Source organism: Leptopilina heterotoma, unplaced genomic scaffold (assembly GCF_015476425.1).
Source record: "Leptopilina heterotoma isolate Lh14 unplaced genomic scaffold, ASM1547642v1 Lhet_114, whole genome shotgun sequence".
Lineage (NCBI taxonomy): Eukaryota > Metazoa > Arthropoda > Insecta > Hymenoptera > Figitidae > Leptopilina > Leptopilina heterotoma.
This window is the reverse complement of record NW_025110833.1, coordinates 5441356-5459966: the sequence shown is the minus strand read 5'-3', so window position 1 is coordinate 5459966 and position 18611 is coordinate 5441356. Positions and strand designations below refer to the sequence as shown.

Sequence of the window (18611 nt, the reverse complement as noted above, 5' to 3'; positions counted from 1 at the left end):
GTTTTTGTTCTGCTATTTATTCTTTTACTCTTTTTTTTTTTTACTTTTTTTATTCTTTTTTGATAACTTTTGCTTCTTGTGACTTTTTTTTGTTATTTTCACTTTTTGTAATTTATACTTTTTGTAATTGTTGCTTTTTGTAATTTTTGCTATTTGTTATTTTTGATTTTTGTAATTTTTGATATTTGTTATTTTTGCTTTTCGTTATTTTTGCTTTTTGTTATTTTTTTTTCTTTTATTTGTTCAAAATCAGATTCATTGCTTGTTTAATAGCTCAATATTTTCACTTTCTATCTAAAATTCACAAGTGTGTATTTTTAGAGAGTTGAGAATTTTAATTTCCTTTTTTTTTTAGTCGAAATTTTTTTTCTTTACAAAAATTACATTTTTAAACTATAATTATTAATTGTTAATATAATTTATAATAAATACTATAGGCGAGAGGTCATTTTCTTCTTTACAGTTTATATCTCATTCATTTCTTTTCAAAAGAAAAAAATTAGGAAATTAATTTTGTTGATTTTTTTATAATAATTTATAATAAATGTAATTATTCAATTATTAATAGTTTATATTAAACTTAATTAAAATATTAGTAATTTATATTAAATTAAACTAACTTGTTAGTAATTGTTATTAAATTAAAAATAAATTTTATTAATTTTTTTATGCATTTATTTATTTACAATATTAATGGTTGAAATTATTTTTAAATAGTTATCATGTTCTTCAAAAAATAGATAATTAACATTTAATTTTTAATTATTTTATTATTATAATTATTATTATTATTATTATTATTATTATTATTATTATTATTATTATTATTATTATTAAAAAATCTAGAACAAAAAAAAATAAAAATAACGAGACTTGCTCCCTTTACTTACAATAAATAAATAAAAAACAAAGAAACGGAAAATAAAAAAAATTAAAAATAATATTTTTGTTTATTTTTGTTTATTTTGAAATAGAAGGGGCAAGTAAAAAAATTATTATTTATTATCTATTACAATTATTTTTCTTTATTTTCTTCCAATTTTCAAATAAACGGGACAAGAAATTATTATTAAAAAAATTTTTTAAATTGTTTAAAATAAAATTTACACTTCAAAGAATTGTTCATATATAAAAATTTTTCGACTCGTTTATATGTACTTGTGTAAATGAATTCGCGACCTAATTGACTAAATGGTCAATTCTTGATTATGAAATGAGTTTAATTTGAATGTTACGAGAGTATAATTTGATTCAATATATACAATGTTTATTAAATTTAAATCCATGAACTCGTTATTTATTAGTGTAAATTCACGCACTCATGTCGAGAGAGAGAGAGGCGACATTTATCGTTTCTAATGATCTCTAAACTGGCGTATAATTATCTCAAAATTATTAAGATGAAAAGATCGTGCAAGTCAATTAAACATCATATTTGATTTTCATGTATACGAAGAATAAGTGTTCTAATTTTTTTTTATTTCTGTTATTTTTATCATTTTTACATATGGCACGTGTTTTTGTTAATTTTCTCCTATTGTTTTAGTGTTTCTTGAAAAAAAAGAAATATTAAACAAAATTAAATGAAAATTTGATAAAATTATAATTTTTGATTTTTTTTTGACTTTATTTTAAATGTTTTGGAGAAAAAAATGTTTGGATAAAATTTCAATTTGTAATTTCTTTCGGAGTGTGGAAAAATTGGTCCCTGTGTGTTAAGTCTGACTGAAAAATGTTTTTACTACTTAGAAAGAAAGTATTTTTGAATTCAATTTTTATTGTTACGTTTAATTTACAAATTAATTTTTATTAAAGCAATTACATTTTTAGATAGTCTTCATTTTTTTTTTCCTTTTTCTATATTGATGAAGCGTTTATTTTCTTGAATGTTCTTTTTGTTTTTTAATTTATACTTTTTTTTGTTTTTAGTTTTTTATTTTTACCTTTCTTATTTTTATTTATTAAAAGAAAATAGGGCAAGCGTCATTATTTTTATTTTTTATTTTTAGATTTCTTACTGTTATTTATTAATTTATTTATTGAAAGTAAACGAGGCTGTTTTCGGTTTATTTTAATTCAACAATCAGTAAATTAGTTTATAAATCGAATGAAAAATTTGAAGCCAGAACACAAAGAAACAAAAAAAATTAAAATATTATGTCAAGAATGTCACATAATAACGGTTATTAAAAATAAAAATTGAATAAATGAAATGCAACTTTTTTTACACTCTCGAATATAAAAAATGTGTTATAAAACACTTATGTATTTTTAAACATAGTATAAAGTCAACAATTTTCTATATATGACATAATAATAAATATTATGTTCAATTATTTCTATATTTTGCTCACCGACACCTTCTTCAAAGTAGGAAATTTAAATTTTTTCGATTTTATCACAAAGATGTATAATAAATGAGAAATAAATGCAATAAAAAAAGGAAAAAAAATAAAGAAACGAATATGAAAAATGATACAATGTGTGTGATAAAATGTTTAAATAATAGATTGTATAAAATATTTAGTAAATGAGTTAGTGATTAATCAATGGATATATTGAATGCTTTTTGCGACGAATTATTATACGCCTCTTGTAGTTTGATAATTGCTACTCTCTCGTCGGTATAATATTTCTTTAATATTTTTTCTGACATTTCGCAAAGTCTACTTCTACTTTTCATCTATACAATCTATATAGACATTGAGTACTTTTACTTAAAAGCTTATGTCTACTTTCATCAGTTAAAATATTATTCACGTTGGGAAATTTTCTTTGAAAATATAAATTTTAATTTCTTCTTTTTTATAGTAATCGATTATTATTTTATTTAAACAATAAAATAAAAACAAACAATTTTATTTTAACTTTTTTTTTATTTATTAATTTAAAAAATTTTTAATTTAAAAAAAATTATGTTTTATTTTTGTTTTATTTATTAATTATTATTCTTTGATGGCTTTGATTTATTTTAAAAAAACATTTAAATATTTTATTTACATTCTTTATAAAAAATCAGTATTTTTCAGTGTGGTGAATATTAATATTGAATAAATAATTAAAGTAAATAGACAAATAAAAATAATACTGAAAATGATAATAATAATATTAATAATGGTAATAATAATTAAGATGTTAATCAATTATGAAATAAATAATTATAGTATTAATAATAATAATTATTAATAATAATAATAAAAATTGGTATTTTAGATTTTAATCGTTTTGAAATAGTTTTTGTTAAATTGTTTAACATTTTTTTTTTGAAACTGTTTTTTAGAAATTGTTACAAATATTTTTTTTTGGTTATTTAAATATTGTTTCAACCAATTTTTTTGTAAATTGTTTTCTAAATATGGTTTGCAAATAATTTTTTTTGAAAATTGTTTTTCAAATATTGTTGCAAATAATTTTTTTGGAAATTATTTTTTTTAAATTGTTGCAAATAATTTTTTTGGAAATTATTTTTTTTAAATTGTTGAAATAATTTTGTAAAAATCTCATTTTAAATTGTTACATTTGGATTATTTTTTGTTGAATATTTTTTATATAAAATATTCTTCATTTTTGTCTTCACTTTATTCTGTTTTTTTTAATTTTATTCACATTTGTATTTTTTGTCTGTAAATTTGTTTTTCCAATAAATTTATAAGAATTGTAAATAATTTTGAATTTTAATTCACAATTCAGCACAATATTTGTTTTTTGAAAATTTCAACTTCCGGGACATTGAAAAATTTCTGTTTTTTTTAAAGTATTTTGGAATGAGAGTATTTTTTTTTAAAGTTGAAATCAATTTTTGATTTTGCAAATTTTTTTAATCGAATTTAAGAAAGTAGGGAATAAGATGATAAATTGAAGCAATGACCTCGACCTTGATGACCTCTCGGCTTACCGAAGAGCGCATATATCCACTTTGAGGATGAGGCGGCATCCTCGATTATTTCGGAAGGCGTCGAGCCTTCTTTCTTTATTGACGATGCACTCGTGCTTTGTCACGTGGTCTTGACCCAAAGGGCCTTTTCTTCTTTTTTCAATTTTTTTTCCTTTTCCAAAAAAAAAAACGAAAAAATTAATAAAAAACGGGACAAGAAAATTAAAAAAAAAAGTTTTTTTATCTCTAAACTTCTATAATCACTTTTCTTCTTTTTTCCATGATTTTTCAGTTTTTATATAAAATTCGACATTTTATTATTTTTTGCCTGAATTGTATTTTTTCTATTTTTTCACACATCGTTTTTTGATGGTAATTTCTTTGTCACTCATTTTTTTTTCATTGTTAAAGTTCCATTTTGACTGGATAATGAGAAAAAATTTGTTTTTAATGATTTTCCTGATTTTTTTGATTTATTTTTCTTCCTTCTCCTAATTGTTTATTTTTTTTAACTGTTTCTCTTTATTTAAAATGATATTTCTATTCTGAAACATCATTTGTAACAAACACTGAATTTTTTTTTATATAAAATCACACAGGCCTTTATTAACACTGAGAATATAAACATTTATTTGTATTTTTTAATTGCACCAAAATTCTATTTTAGAAAACTTTTCACTTTTTTATATTTTCGATATTTCTCTTCTTGTTTCACTTTTTTTGACACTTGGTTTTTTTGGTCCTCTTTAATAGAAATTCTCTTCAAAACTCTCTTTGTCCCGTTTTGTTTTCGTAAATGTTCGTAAATATTCTCTTTTCGTATCTGGTATTTTTTTTATGATTTTTGACTCATTTTAAAAAAAAATTAATTTTAAATAATGAAAAATGTTTTTTTTTTAAATTTTATTTTATTAAATAAGTGTTATTAAATTTATTTTATTTAGTAAATTGATTTGATTTTCTAAAAGAAAGAAATTGATTTCCAAAAAAAATCTCTGAATATAAATTTTTAAGATTATTATTTCTTTTTATAATTTTAAACAAATTGTCAACTATTTTTTTCTTTGCAATTTTGAAAAAATTCTTAACTATTTTTTTATGTAAATTTGAAAAAATTGGCAAATTTTTTTTTCGTATTTTTTTTTTAATTTTTGTTTTGTTATTCTGTGAGGAGAATTGAGTATATAATTGACTCCGAAACGGCGGGAGTCACGAGAGCGACTAGTAAGTCGCTCGACCACGGCGAAAGAACACCACGTGGTCGCGTGCCGAGGCGCAGGTGGGAGTGACTGAATCCGCCCTGTACCACCAAGCTTATAGAAGATTTGCACTAGGCAAAAGTTACTCCATCCCCAATTGGGGGTGGGTCAACACCATTCGCGCCAGCGCGATTCCCGTTTCTCGAATAATAATAAAAAAAAATACACACAATCTGAAAATTATTTTTTAAAGAAAAATTTATCCATATTGTTTATATATATATATATATATATATATATATATATATATATATATATATATATATATATATATATATATATATATATGAAAAAAATAGGGCGAAAAATTTACTATCTACTCATCTACTTAGTAAAATTAGTAAATGATAAAAAAATATTAATGAAATAGTAAATTTTTATTAAATATAATCATATTAAATTATTTAACTTTATTAATTAAATTATTGAAATGAATTATATTTAATAATATTATTTACACATAAATCACATTCTTGCCATTGGGAAAAATTGTTTTAAAAAAATATCGTCATTTAATTCCGTTTAATTTGGAATTTAGACGAATTATAAAATTTCAAGTGGATCAGCTGTTTTATTCGACCGCCGCCATTTTGTTTTTCGTAATTCTTAGAAGTGACGGCATACAGAACGAAAAAGTTTATAAGTTAGAATTTGAAAAAAAAGTTGAATCGTTTGGTATTAGGAAATAATTATTCGAATTAATAATTTTAATAAGAAAATGAATAAAGAAATAGTAACAAAAAAATAATAAAATAGAAAACAAAAAATAAAGAAAATTTAAAAAAATGGTTAAAATTAGAAAGTTGGAAATTTTTCAAAAAATGTTTATTTTATTGAGAAAATGCAAATAATAAAATGAGAATTTAAAGAAAATTACAACAAATTATTTTCAAGTAGTAAAAAGTTATTTATTATTAGAGTTTTTTTCGATAGGAAAAAAATAAAAAAAACCAGGAAACATATGTCAGTGCGGTGAATAAAATGCTTCTTAGTATACACATTTCTGAAGAGCAATTCAAGGAGTTGCTCGGCAAATAAAACATCAGATTAGTTTCACCGGAAAAGTTTAAATAGAAAAAAGATATGAAAAAAGTTTTTTTCGTTCTTTCAACTTTTTTTATAGACTTCAAAACGAAAATGTAAAATATTGTCAATAAGTTTCGAATTCATAAAAAAAATCAAAATTTATTGCAGACCTCGAACTCTCAGGTGACTATTTTGATACTTTTTGACACTTTTTTCTATATTCTAATATTTTTTCTATTTTCTATTATTCTTTAATTTTTCTTAAATTTTTCTATTTTCTAATATTTTTTTCTATTTTCTATTATTCTTTATTTTTTTCTTTTTTTTCCTATTTTCTAATAACTATTTAAGCTATTTTCACTAAATTAAATTAGTAGAAATTTTTACAAATTCATGATCCTAAAGTTCTGAACGTTCAAATGAACGAAATTTATTTATTTTCTTCTTTAATTTAAATATTTATTACAATAATTTTTTGTCGATATAAAATAAATGAATTATAAAGTTTCTAAGTGTAAAATTTAAGTTTTTAATTTTTATTGCAAACAATAAATTATAAAAACATTTTTAATAAAAAGTGTTTCGTTCATTTGAACGTTCAAAACTTGTAGATCATACAAATTCAAATTTAGAGAGTGGAATATAAAAAACTATTTTTAAAATAATTTCTTAATAATTGAAATAATTACAAAAATTGACTTTGATCAAAATTATTTAATACAAATAAAAAAAAGTATCAAAAGAGTCATAAAATTTTCGTGACAGTTGCAAATTTGTCACAAGAATTCAATTATTTTCATAAATAATAAAAAATATCGCAGGATTTAAATTATTTTTAATACAATTTTAAATAAATTCCTCTAAAAATGCAATTATTCTTAAAAATTTTATTTAAATTCTTCAATGGAATTCAATTATATTAAAAAATTTTGATATAATTTGTTTATTTGAAATTAACAATTTATTTTCAATATATTTTTAATTATATTTTTTGAAAGAATTGAATTATTTTCAAAAATTTTAATGAAGTTCTTTGTAACAAGTCAAATTTCAAAAATTTTTCGAAATTCAATTATTTTCAATATCCACTATTTAGATAAAATTTCCCAAATGAATTCAATTATTTAAAAAAAATATTTAATAAAAGTCGCAACAATTCAATTATTTTCATAAGTTATAGAATTCTGCGGAAAAATTCAATTACTTTGAAATTTACTCAAGTAAATATTTATTTGATATTAGACACGATTAGTATAATTAATATTTAAAAGCATAAAGACATCTAATAATTATTTTCTTCAATCAAATAAATTTTAACCAAAAAAATTTTTTCCAAAGAAATATTTGGAACGAATACCTTTTAATTGACTTAAAAATAAAATTTTTAAATTGACTGAAATAAAAAAACATTTGATATAAATAAATATTTATTTGATAAATTGTAATTCATTAAAATTAATTTTACTAATTAATATTAGTTTTCCTAATTGATTTTAATTTTACTAACTAAAATAATAATAATTAATTTAAATTTTATTAATTAAAATAATAATTAATTAATTTTAATTTTACTAATTAAAATAATAATTAATTATTATTATTACCGAGGAAAAAAATGCGAAAGAGTAAATTCTTTTCACAAAAGAAGAGGGCTCAAAAGTAGCTGACCTCAAATATAAGAGAAAAATTGAGAGAGAAAGGAAAAGAATTGTTTTTTTATTTTAATTTTTGCAAAAAGAACCTGCAATCGTAATGCACATTGCACTAATTAGCAATGGACACTGATTACTTGAGATTAGCATATATAGACATGACGATTTAACCAGGATGAGGGCTTGTCGTTTGTCTGTTACCCATTAATTATTATTAATCGTATAGTTTGTCGAGCTTTTGAAGTGACCGAATATATTTCTGTGTCAGAAAAGGGAGGCTTTGACCTCCATTAATTAGAATGATTTTTTGGTTATGCCGAAGGATCAGCCCCTGTTGATTAATTTAAAACGAATTTTCTGACCTTAAGCGGATGGGCTTTTCCCTTATCCAATTTACAGTGTCGACCTCGCTAACATACAATACACACAGACACATATAAATTCGTTTGTAGAAAAATAAAACAGTTATATCTAGGGTATAGAGATTTTCAATCGAACTAAATTGATTAGAACGATTTTATTTTCAGCAATTAATTTTTATTTTCAAATATTTTCAGATTATACTTTCAAATGGATTTAAATATTTAATTTATTACTCTCGAGGAATGGAAAAATTTTATTTTTTATTTCGAGACATTTTTATATTTTTTTTACTATTATCCTAAAATTTCGAGCGTTCAATTCGTTTAAATGAACGAAATTTATTTATTTCTTCTCTTTAAAGTAATTTTTTACTTTAATAATTTTGCGCGTCCCTATCAAAAAATTTAACAATAAAGCTTTGAATGTAAAATTCAAGTTTTTACCTTTTAGTGAAATCAGTAATAAATTTATGAAAATATAGTTTTAATAAAAAAATATTTCGTTCATTTGAGCGTTCAAAACTTGTCGATTATTTTTTACTTCGAGAAATGGAAAAGTCTTTTCTTATTTAGAGAAATGGAAATTTTTTATTATTATTTTACTATTTTCAAAATTGAAAAATAATTATTTTTTGCACTATTTATTAATGAAAAATCGGTGGAAAAATATTTTTAATTCAATTTTTTTTTATCTTTTTGTATAATTGTAAAATTTAATTTTGTTTCGCTTTTTTGTCGCTTAATGACAAATCATTAAAATGAAAAAGTTATTAATCCCCTTGACTTGATAATTAAATAAAAAAAAATTTTCGATTTTGGTAAAAAAATTTAATTACAGGTAAACGAAAAAATTTTTAATTATTCAATATTATCGTTACTACTAGAGTTCTTTTTTCGAAAAATTTTTTAAAAACAAGTTGGTCTTTTTTTAAATTTATAATAAATAAAATAATATTATAAATTAGAAAATAATTAAATATGAATAAATATAAATTACATAAATATTTCATGTTCTTAAAGTTCTAAACGTTGAAACAGACGAAATTTATTTATTTCTTCTTCAAATTAAATTTTTATTACAATAATTTTCTTAAATATTTTATTTATATTTTATTTAAATATAAATATTTTCTTAAATATATTTCTTAACTAGAATTTTGTGTCATAGGTGAAAAAAATAAATTATGAAGTTTCTAAATGTAAAATTTGTTTTTAATTCTATTTTAAAAATTTTTTTTCAGTAATTTTTGAAAATACTTTTAATGAAGAATTTCGTTCAAACGTGCAAAACTTGTGGATCATAGTATTTCGAAAAATTACGAGATAATTGTTTCCAAGTATTTATTATTAAGCTTATTAATTTTGTTTTTTTTCCGGTTAAAGAACTTAATTATGTTAATACATAATTAATATTGATTTGGTTAGATAAGTCTTTTATTACCTTCTCATAATGAAAAAGTATTTTTCAATAATCACTTTTGCTTCTTTATTCCGAATTTGGTGTTAAAATGGATTTTTTTTCTATTTTTCTAATTATTTCTCTATTAACAAAAAAAAATTCGTATTATTTTTACTTTTTGTTCGTTTTGTCTTTTCTACGAATGTTTTATTGCGGGAAATTTGATACATATATAAGCTAGTTTTTCCCTTAGTATATATCTTGTAAAAGTAGTTGTCTACTCATTTTCGAAGTTGATTGGTAAGATGACGCCAACTGCCCTCCGGAAAAGTACCAAGAATAGGAAAAAAATAATTCCTTTTTCCTCCTTCAACCATAGAATTTTCTCTCTCAAAACAAAGGTCTCTTCTTTTTTCCCCGTAAGGAAAAACTTTTTCTTCAATTCAAAAATTTCGAAATTAAATTTTAAAAAATAAATAAGAAATAAATAAATAAATGAAAATAAATTAAGAAAACTGTATAAATTAAAAAAAAATTATCATTGATAATCATTATTATAAATTTATAAATAACTAATAACTATCAATTTTAAAGTTTCAAAATTACTTTTTTTTTATTTACAAAATATTTTTTTGGGTTTTATTTTTATTTAAAAAATTGTTTATTCTTACCTTCAAATGGACATTGAACTTTGGTTTTCTTGTCATCATTTGGTGATTGCAATGCTGTTTTTAATCTGCAAGAGAAAAATTACAAATTAGAATTTTTATTCAATATTTAATATTTATTTAGTTTTTTTTTATTTATACCAGGCTTGATTTATACATATAAACGGGCAACTTATTGAAATTAAAATTTTTATTGAGCAAATTTTGTTGTTAAATTATTATTAAGTAACTGTTGTTAAATTTTTGTCAAATTCATTATTTTGAAAGTTGAAAAAGAAATTTTTTAAATAAAATAAATAAATTGAAAAAATATATTAATTTAAAATAGAAACAAATATATTTTACGTTTGATAAAAAATTGATGAACAAATTTTGATTTAAGATTAATTTCACTTTTTTATAGAAATTTATATGTATTACTCATAATTGCAGATTAGAAATCATTCAGGTGCAAAATTATCGCAGACTCTCTTCACCTTATCTTATTTTTCTGTAACTCTTTTTAATTGGTCTACTAATTTAATGCTTCCAGACAATAATAATAATTGTTCAACGAGTTGAAATTAACGAATTTTTTCCAATCGATATTTAAAAGCAGAGACAAGAAATTGAATGAGAGATTTTTTTTTTAATTTTCCAGAAAAATATTAAAAACGAGATTTTTTTTATAATTTTCTTAATATTTACTCTCTTTTCATCAAGTACTTATATTTTCTTTATTTTAATTATTGTTTAAATATTAAAAATAATAATTTTTTTATTTATTATATTTATTATTATTATAAAAATTATAATAATTGAACAATAATTCTAATTAAAATAATAATATGGTTGATAATAGTAGACAGTAAATAAGAATAATATGGCAAAAAATAAACAAAAGTAGTAAATAAAAAGTAAATAAAAAAATGAAGTAGGAAAATAATAATAAACTATTATAAAAAAAATAAATAAATATTTCAAAATAATAAAATGAAAAATATACTGAAGAATAATTAATAATACTAAATAAAAATTCAATAAAAAAATAGGGAAAACAATTAGAAAATAAAACTTTCTTTTTGGTTACAATTTTTTTTTTCTTGCTTTCATTGTTTACCAATATAATTAATTCATTTGAAATTGAATTGACAATGAATTTCTCTAAACAATTTATATGGAGCATAAACTGTTGCTCCAGTTAGCAAAAATTTATTATATCGCATTGGAATTGTTGTATAGAAAGGGTTAATTTAGAAATTAATGTTGATTTTCAAATGCATCTCTCAAGCCACCAAAGTATAGAATTTTTTTTTTCAAAAACAAAAAAAAAGAAAGAAAAACAAACTTGAACAACCTTATAATTCAAATGGAAGGTAAATGAGTAGACGTCATTTACAAAGCTACAATCTGTCATCTACAGGCTCGATAACGTTTACATAACAAGTGGTTAAATTGTTATATCATCCTTCTCTCGGGCCTGTTTATTGAGGGATGACACAAGGGACCTGACATTCAAATTATGTGTTTACATTCAAATTTTTTTCTTTTTTTTTTAAATTTCATAATTAAAAATATCCCTAGAAAAAATTGATTACCCGAAACAATGAGAAATAAATTTTAATGTGTTACAAAATCAAAAGAAGGCGTATTTCTCTTAAATATTTTATTTCTCTTAAATTTTAATTATGAATAAAGATTTCGATCTCTTAAATTTTATTTTACATATTTTTGACACTTTTTTCTATTCTATAACTATTTAGCTATTATTTCGAAAAGGGCTCAACAAATAATTAATTAATTAATAATTCAAAATAAAATTTCATAAAATAATTAATAAAGAGCTTAAACTTATTTCTTTGGCCGTTAGGCCAAAGGAAGAAGTTTAAGATCTTTATTAATTAAAACAAAATTTTAATTATTAGGTATAAATAAATTTCTTTTGACTAGAAACTATAAATAAATAATTTAAAGACAATTTTGTTAAATTTTCGGAATATTTTTAGAATAAAAGCATAAATATAAAAATTAGTAAATAATTGTAAAAAAATTAGTGTCGAGATTAGAATAATTGTGATTCACAATTTTATATTTTAAAAAGCATGTTTTCTAAAATTAATTTTTGGAATTTCACACACGTGGTGCGTATAAATATGAACCCGTCATAGTGAAGAATAACTTCTGCAATTGATTGATTTTCTTTTAATGTTACACTTTATCTTATGTAATAATTGATTTCTATACGCGCGGTAATTTTAATTCTAAGTTCATTTGACCTTACACTGGCTTCCAAGCAAGGTCTTTAGCCTCATAATTATAAATATATAACATGCAAATTTTCTACACACATATTTCATATATTTACCATTTTTTCAAAATATTTTGCCATTTTTGACATATTTTTGACATAAGCTGAAAAATTATTTTTTATACAAAGAAAAAAAATCTTTACAAAAATTAATAATTGTAAGACGAAAAAAAATAATAGTAGTACGAAATCAATAAATAGTGATTTATTAATGCAAAAAAAAAATGAAAGGGTTGCCAGTGTCAAGGTCATGTTTTATTCTCTTCGAAAAATGTGACACTTACATATTATTTGAAATCCTTCAATTTCGCAATAAAAACAAGCTTTGTTATGAAAAATATTGTTCCACTTGAGACGCAATATAGAATTTTTTTTTGTGTTTGAAAATACGCAATATGTAATATATTCTGATTTTCAAACATACATTATACTTGAAGTGGGAATATTAAATTATTTTTTTTTATTTTTTTCCCTTTTTATTAAGGAAACGATCTTTATTTGAATTTTTGCGCTTTTCTCATTGACCTGTAATTTTTGACCTGAATTTGAATTTTTATTTAAAATATTGTCTAGTTTTCACCTTTGAATCTTGACCGATTTAATAAAAACAGGGTTTTTTTTGCTTCTTGGCTTTTTTTTGTAAGAAAAATAGAAATAGTAAAGAAATAGTATAGAATAGAAATAGAAATAGAAATAGTAAAGAAATAGTATAGAAATAGAAATAGTAAAGAAATAGTATAGAAAATTAAGGGAAAAAATTTGGATATTTTTTTTTATTTATCAAACTAAAAACTACTTTTTCCCTTTCTTTTTAGAATTTATACTACTTTAAATTTGTTAAGAGTTGAAATAAAAAAATTATTTTAAACAATTTTATTAATGTCAATGGAAAAAATTCAAAAAATTTTAATAAAATTCTTTAAAACCATTCAATTATTTTCACAAATTTTTCGTAATTCAATGATTTTAAAAAAATGTTTAAAAAATTCTTCACAAACATTCAATTATTTTTATAAATAAACAAATTTTCACAGGAATTCAATTATTTAGAACAGAATTTTCCTAATATTTTTAAAAAAATTAATTATTTAAATAGATTTTTAAAAAATTCTTCGCAAACATTCAATTATTTTCATAAATAATAAAAATGCTTCTGAGGAATTCAATTATTTAGAACAGAATTTTCCTAATATTTTTTTTTAAAAAATCAATTATTTAAATAGATTTTTATAAAATTTTTCGCAAACATTCAATTATTCTCATAAATAATAAAATTCTTTTCAGGAATTCAATTATTTAGAACAGAATTTTCCTAATATTTTTATTTTAATCAATTATTTAAATAGATTTTTATAAAATTTTTCTCAAACATTCAATTATTTTCGTAAATAATAAAATTCTTCTCAGGAATTCAATTATTTAGAATAGAATTTTTCTAATATTTTTTTTTTTTTTTTGAATCAATTATTTAAATAGATTTTTATAAAATTCTTTGCAAGAATTCAATTATTTTTATAAATAATAAAATTCTTCTCAGGAATTCAATTATTTTTTAAAATTTGAATAATAATCGTTGCAAGAACTCAATTATATTTTTATAAATATTAAAACTCATCGCAGTATTTCAATTATTTTTAATACAATTTTAAATAAATTCCGCGAAAAATGCAACTATTTTTTAAAATTGTAATAAAATTCTTTGGAAGAATTCAATTGTTTTAAAAAATTTTAGTGAAATTCTTTATAATAATTGAATTGGTTTCAATACCTATAATTTTAATAAAAATTTTTAAAAGAATTCAATTATTTTCATAAATAATATACAATTTTCGAAGAAATGCAAATATTTAAAACACAATATCCATAAAATTTTTTGAAAAAAATCATTTCTTTAAAAAGATTTCTTTTAAATTCTTCTCAAGATTACAATTATTTTTTAAAGACTTTATTAAAGTTCAATAACAAAAATTCAATTATTTTCATAAATAATAAAACTCATCGCAGGATTTCAATTATTTTTAATAAAATTTAAAATAAATTCCTCTAAAAACGCAATTATTCTTAAAAATTTGAATAAAATTCTTCGAAAAAATTCAATTATTTAAAAAAATTTGATATAATTTGTTTCTTAGAGTGTCATAATTATTTTCAATTTCTTTTTAATTACATTTCTCGAATGAATTTAATTATCAAAAATTTTAATGCAATTCTTCGTAAAAGTTCAATTATTTTAAAAAATGTTGATATAAAGTTCTTTATAAAAATTAAAATTTAAGAAATATTCAATTATTCAGTAAATTATTTAGTTTTATATTTAAATAATTTCATTCTCGTAGAACTATCTAATAATAATTGATTTAAAATTGAATAAAATAAAATTATTATAGTTTTTTGAATAATTTTATTTATAAATTTTAACAAAAAAAATGATTGAATTTTGAAAGAATTACTTTTGTAATTTTTAGAAATAGCTATTAAATTTCAAAAATGCGTCACATTGAAAACATTTGAAATATTTTAATTCGTAGACAAAATAAATAGGTATTTAAATATTTATTTAAAAAAATTATTTTATTGTTGAATGTAATTAAGAAATTATAAAAAAAATTGAGTCATCAAGTTTAGTTTTTAGATAATTACTTTTTTACTACTCTTTTCTGTCTTTAAGCTATTTTTTTAAAATTAATTGTCAAGTAGAAAGCCTGCATTAATAAAATACTATTAATAGTAAAAAACTGTTTCATTAATAAAATACTATTAATAGTAAATATTGTTTCATTAATAAAATACTATTAATAATAGGAAAAAATGGTTTCACTAATAAAATACTACACTGAAAAAAAACTTTATTTGATTCAAATAGCCGATGAATTGACTATTATCAATTAAATATTTAATTGAATCAAATAATATTTTGTTAGAGTCAGTTAAATGGTATTTGCTTTAAATACTGAAATTATTGGTTTAAATCTTTAAATACCATTTAATTGAATCCAATAAATATTATTTGATTCAAGTAAATATTTAATTGATAATAGTTAATTAATCGGTTATTTGAATCGAATAAATTTTTTTTCAGTGTATTAATAGTAAAAATTAAAAAAATAAAAAATATTAATTTAATATTTAATTAATTATTTAATTTTTTATTATTAATAAAATACTATTAATAGTAAAAAATTGTTTTCTTAATAAAATATTATATTAATAAAGAACTTTTTTTTTTTTTTTTGACAATTATTATTGTGAAAGCAAAAAATCATCTGCAGTTTCTATTAATACGTGACTTAGAAATAAAATAAGTCAAAGGAAGATTGAATCGTAAGACATATAAATTGAGTGAATTAAATGGGCCTTAATTGAATTTTCTTCGAATCATATATGCGCGTATCAACCGCGCTCCCCACATACGGAGTCTCGAGAGATGTAGTAAATAATAATAATAATTATTAACATAGGTCATATTCAATGGTCTATATCCAAATGGTCAATTTTAAATGTATATACATATATATAATATGTTGTCCATTCACCGCGTGTCACTTTGACTGGCATATATGTCGTATGTGTATGTGCGCGCTTTTACAGAATTTGCATTTGAAACAGTTTGACCTTTTCCATCCGCAACTACAGCCATGGAATATCTTGACGCATTTAATATGTATATGTTTTGCAATAACAAAATAGTCACCCGCTAAGATCAACCTGTTTTGTGATCCCTGACATTGCTATTTTTGAATTTTCCCTCTCATGGGAATTTGACATTTATTGTAGAATTTTTTTTTTCTCCTCCTGGAGGTAAAAATGTCAGGGGTCGTAGTTTTTTTTTAAGAATTGGAGTATTTTTCTTATTTTATTTCCCATTGTGGAGAAATGGGAAAATTTTGAAATTGAGAATATTTTAAAAATATATTTCTCGGTTTATAAAAATAAATGTCATTTTATAATAGTGGAACTTTATATAATAGCTGAAAATGTTTCTCTTTTTCTTTTTTTTCTATGTATAGAAAATAATCGTTTGTAAAGTTTTGAACTTTTTTGGTTTTTTTTAGTGATTTTTTTCATTTGGTCTTTTTAGGTTCTTTATTATAATTTTAGGCTTTGCACTCGTCTACTAAAACCTACTATTTACTATTTTTTCACGATTTGCTACTTTTTGTGAATACTTTTCCAGATTTGTAACCCTAAAAGCGTCTTTTTTCTTTTTTTTACAATTTGCATTGGTTTTAAATTGCTAATAATTGAAATAAAGAATTTTTTTATCAAAAATTTTAATAGAATTCTTAGAAACACTTTAAAAACATTTTAATAAAATTCTTTGAAACGATTCAGTAATTCAGTTATTTTAAAAAATTTTAAGAACCTTTTCTTTTGCAAGAATTCAATTATTTTCACAAATAATGAAATATTCTTAGCTGAAATTCAATTATTTTCAATATCTACTATGTACTATTTAAATAAAATTTCACAGAAGAATTGAATTATTTAAAAAAAAATTACAATAAAATTCTTTGCAAAAACTCCAATTATTTTCATAAATAATAACATATTCACAAATTTCAATTATTTGAAATACCATTTTTATAAAATGTTTTGGAAATTTTAAATAAATTCCTCGAAGAATGCAATTATTTTTAAAAACTTTATTCAGATTCTTTGAAAGAATTCAATTATTTTTTAAAATTTTGATAAAATACTGTATAAAAATTAAAAATACAATTTTAAGAAATAATCAATTAAAATTTTACAGAAATTCAATTATTTACAAATTTTGTATAAATTTCTTCGAAATAATTCGATTATTTTCATAAATAATACATTTTTTTACAGAGATTCAATTATTTTTATAAATAAAACTCTTCGCAGAATAGCAATTGTTTTTAATACACTTTTAATCAAATTTCTCGGAGAATGCAATTATTCTCAAAAATTTTATTCAAATTCTTTGAAAGAATTCAATTATTTTTTTTAATTTTGATAAAATACTGATAAAATACTGATAAAATACTTTTTACTATTTGATAAAATACTTTATACAAACTGTATATAAAAATTCAATTTTAAGAAATAATCAATTAAAATTTTACAGAAATTCAATTATTTACAAATTTTGTATAAATTTCTTCGCAATAATTCGATTATTTTCATAAATAATAAATTTTTCATAAATAATAAATTTTTTACAAATATAAACAATTTTTTATTATTTTTATTAATAATAAAACTCATCGCAAAATAACAATTGTTTTTAATACACTTTTAAAGGTTTTAATCAAATTCCTCGAAAAATGTAATTATTTTTAAAAATTTTATTAAAATTCGTTGTAAGAATTAATTATTTAAAAATTTGTTGATAAAATTCTTTATAAGGTTTCGGTTTTAAGAAACATTTAATTATTAAAAAAGTTATTTATTTCTGCATATAAATAATTTAATTTTCGTAGAATTTTCTAATAAAAATTTGATTTAACAATGAATTTTAATTTAAGTTTTAAATAATAATTAAATATTAGAAACATTTTGAAAAGGTTGAGAAAATTTAATTATTTTTAAAAAATTTAATGAAATTTCTCGTAACAATTCAATGATTTTCAAAAATTTTTAATAAAATTCTTAGTAGAACTTTAATTAATTTGCAAAAATTTTTCGAAATTCAATTATTTTCAATATCTGGAATTTCAATAAAATTCACCAGAAGAATTTAATTATTTAAAAAGAAAGTTTTAATAAAATTAGTCGCAAGAATTCAATTATAAATAAATTCATTTATTTTCAATACAAAATTTGAATAAAATTTCTTGATGAAATTTAATTATTTTTATAAAGTTTAACAAAATTTGTTGATATAGAATTCACTTAGTTTTTAAACTAAGTTTTAAACTCTTTAGAAGAATTCAATTATTTTCAGTAGGTATATTGCGAAAAATTTTATTTTTTCACTTTTAAAAATTATTTTTAAATATAATCGTATTTTTTTGAAGAATTCTAACTAATTTGTAAAATAATTGAAGTTTCGTAAAACTGAGAATTGAAGTTATTACCAGGATGAGAAAAACAAGAAATATTTTTGATGGAAATCAGGAA

General features: G+C 20.1%; 1 protein-coding gene across 4 annotated transcripts in view; it reads right to left on the bottom strand.

The window, feature by feature from the left end:
• The window catches only part of LOC122508634 (protein cycle), a 58439-nt gene that overhangs the window by 35348 nt on the left and 4480 nt on the right, over positions 1-18611 (bottom strand). For 3 of the 4 annotated variants that reach the window (XM_043622109.1, XM_043622102.1, XM_043622118.1), the window contains exon 1: positions 3896-4143. The gene's annotated coding sequence lies outside the window, so the exon portion shown is untranslated. Of the gene's footprint in view, positions 1-3895; positions 4144-10243; positions 10309-18611 lie in introns of those variants that run through there. The other variant, XM_043622125.1, reaches the window with a different exon arrangement.